Source organism: Vollenhovia emeryi, unplaced genomic scaffold, assembly GCF_000949405.1.
Source record: "Vollenhovia emeryi isolate VEMERY1.0 unplaced genomic scaffold, V.emery_V1.0 DF939377.1, whole genome shotgun sequence".
Classification (NCBI taxonomy): domain Eukaryota; kingdom Metazoa; phylum Arthropoda; class Insecta; order Hymenoptera; family Formicidae; genus Vollenhovia; species Vollenhovia emeryi.
The window spans coordinates 21,533-25,292 of NW_011966989.1; positions in this window are offsets into that span (position 1 = coordinate 21,533).

Genomic DNA, 3,760 nt, shown 5'->3' on the forward strand with positions numbered 1-3,760 from the left:
ATCGTCATGTGACAGCTCTACATGCCAAAATATTTAGTTTTTTTCGTTTTTTATATAAAGTCGAGTAGACTGACTTTTATTTTTGTGCGAACTTTAATCGTGTACAAGAATTTGCAATTCTGTAAAGTCAATTAAAAAATATCCTTAATTAAAAAATGTCGGTAAAACAGAGAGACTCCAGCATCACCTTAAGTATTGAAATTGCTTTCAGGAGCTGTTTCTCGATGGCACAGCATCAGCAGTGTTCGGTGAGTGCGAATATAAATTATAACCGTTTGGTTATAATTTATATCAATCGTATGGTTCTGTTTCGTACAGTAAGGTGAAGGATCTTGTGTTACATTTGTCGGAAGAAAATAAATGCGAAAAACCTAACGCCGATATTAAAGTTACTGCGTTTCTTTTTAATTGTGTAATATAATAACGATTTACAACGATAATTCGTGATCTCAGTTTGGCGTTTCGCTCGCTGTAGCGTACAATCGTGCGATCGATCGTATTTTCTCTGGAGATTGTTCGAAACATTAAAACATCGCAAACTTCAGACCGTAGCCTGAAATGAAATCACAGGTAGATTTCATTCTACCGCGCTTCCCGTTGATTCTTTGCTTAACAAATGTTCAATTAATATCGCCGAAGCAGAGGTAAAGCAATCCGCAGTTTGCTCTTGTGTCCATTTTCGTTATTTAATTATTCCACACTTATCAGTCTTCGATGCGATGTTCACTCATTAAATATTGCGTTTCGTTCAAAAACATCGGCTTCCGGGGATTCATCTGTTTACGTAAACACACGTTTTATTTGCTTCGCGGTGTTCCTCGAAATCTCTCTCTCTCTCCCCTTTCTCTCTCCCCCCCCTCTCTCTCTCTCTTGTTTAAGTTTGGCGGACAGGCGAATCAATCATGTATCGCGACGCGCATTATCGGATCGCGTCTGATACTTTCGCGTCCCGGGGAAACGCGTCGCCCCTCCCGGGCGCGATGTAAAGTCGCGACGTTATCAGCAACAGGCCGGAGCCAACTTGGTCCCGCGATACCATCTCGCGTCTCGTTCCGGCGGGGCGGCGCTCGTACAAATTTCCCATATCTCCGCCCGTAAAAACCGACGAGGGCGTCGCGCGTCCCCCTTCCCCCTGCTCCCCTACCCTACCCCCCCCTCCCCGACTATCCGCGACGATCTATGGATTTCGTTTTGGAGCATGGACGGCGATTTTATCGACGAGCGATGAGAATTGGAGTTTGATACGGTGGTCAGCCGGTGTAATCAGTCGGATACAATGCGCGACACGGCGAAGATGGTTTGGCTAAATAACGAGGACATATTCCGCCCCCTCCCCTCCCCCCCCCGCCCCCTGTTGGACTCGCGGTTGCTCCGCGCGCAATTACGCGAGCGCCGGCCACCGAATCAATTCGGTTTAGCCGTGTGACGCCGTATTATCGCTCGCTTTAAATCACCTAAATTATATATAGCGGGCGTTCTCCCGGCTCGCGTGACCGCGGCGAGGCGGCGGCCCGGGGCTGTCACTCGCGCCGCGCATCGCGGTGTATCGCGGGCCGGCGGGCAAATTATGATTTATCGAGTGAATGAGTAATCATCGCTGTAAACAGCGCACGCACGCACGTTTTCGGGGCTCGTTACGCACGCGGGCGTGTACGTACGCGCCGGTGCGCGCGCCAGGCGACTTTTTCTCTGGTTTTTTTCTCCCTCGTTCCAGTCGGCCACGCGGGTGGCCGTTGCGATAATTGAGCGAATCGAATTACGCGTACGCGTATCTAATAACCGTCGACTACGGGGTTCGAACGTTCGGGGCAGGCCCCACTAATTGATCGTTCTCCCCGTGACTCGCAGGACGATAACGCGCTAATGATATAGCGCGGCGCGTGGGAAAATCAAGATCGAATCCCCTCGAGGGCCGTCGCGAATAGGACCCGCGGGGGTGTTTACGCCCTCCTGACCTCCCCCCACCGGTGTGCGCGCGATAGCATTATTTCGCTAGTTTTTTTCTCCCCCTTCCTGTGATGCGGACGTTAATTCCGCGCGGCGAGAGGAAGCTCCCGGAACGACCGCGCGGGACGCCCGTACGCGGAAACATGCGGACGGAAAGGGGGACGGGGGGGAGGACTACAGCGAGAGGGAGGGCGCGGGTAATTTGAGAGTTTATTGCGGAAAAGCACGGGAATTTTACGAGTTTTCCGATGAGGGAAATTAAGATTTGCATAACGCGTCGACCCCGCCGCTCGCGTCTAAGTGTCGAGAAATGCAAATGTAGCCTCGTCTTTAAGGTCCTCTCTCTCTCCTTCTCTCTCTTCATCTTTCTCTTTCTCTTTCGCCCCGCGTGCCAGAGGATTCGGCGGTTACGCCAGCGCGAGACGCGAGGAACCGTCTCCTCCGCTCGCCCGGTTCGTCTCCGCCGGGCGGAGAACCAAAATCCCGCTAAGATCCGCAATCTCAAAAGCAAAGAGAGCCCTCCATTTGGAGAACCCCACGGCCCCCCTCGCCCACGTCGCTCGCTATCGGGAGGTATCGTCGCGCCTCTCCTCGCGACGCCCGACCACTCGATGCGTGTTGAGAAGCGAGCGAGAGGAATTTTCGAGTGTTCTCCCGTGGAATTGCTTGTCGCCCGCGGTCGTTTTGTTCCGCGGCGTGAACGCGAGCAGACGCGACGGGATGGTAGACGAATAATTGCGCGCGAAGACGCGCTTCAAATAATACGTTCGTTTCTTGGATGCTGTACATCACGAACGCACGTAATGTATAATATAATTTAAAAATGGAAAATAAAATACCCAACACTCCTGTGCCCCGGCGCGGAAAATACGATGTAATTAATTCGCGTCGGAAAATATCCAATATTTAGATATCCAGTCTCGTGTACGAAAATTATTCGAAAATATTCAACGTGACAATATTCTCGTTATCGGAAGACACTTGTGTTTCATACAGGAAAAAAGGAAGAAAAACGCACGCTGCGCGAAAATCTCGCATTTGTTGGCGCGACGCAACGACCAGAGGACCGGACGCAAATCGGCACGATTTATTTAATTTTTTTTTAACGAGGCTCATTATCGAACGCGACAATCGAAGACCATCTGGATCGAGGCAACGTGTAGAGCGGACTACGGCCAGCGCAGACCGTCGCCAGTTCGAACGCGATCGTTAACGTTAACCGCTCGCGTTGCGAAGCGTATTCATGCGTGGCTCAGCTGCACCTGATTACGTTAATAATGAACGCAATTGGCGCTCACCTGCGTGACTCGCCGAATGCGCTTTAATCTGTTTACCGATTGCTCGCCGACGGTGTTATCGCGTGCGCGCGAGAGTGCGAACGTTTGGGCCGCGACACATCGACGTTTGCGCGCCTAATTCGCTCCGTCTCGCCAACCGTCCGACACGTCGCGGTGCCGACGATGTCGCGTTCACTGTGAGACGCGAGGAGACAAGACATGTCGCGGACTTTCAGTTTCCGGAGCGCAAAACGGGTTGCCTCACAAGGATACTATTACATTTGTCGTCCGACAAGTTTTGTAAGTGTGTTGATTGGCTACAGAATAGAACATTTTTAGATACTTGAGAACCTTTCTGTCCTGCGATCAATCAACGCGCTTGAAAAATTTATCGTGCGACAAATGTAAATCCAACCTCAAACCCAAAACTCAAATCGTATCAATGACCGAACGGTGAGAGAATACCCACACGGAACATAAATATCTATTAGATATCTAATGGATATATAGGTACATGACAGATATTAAGGATATCC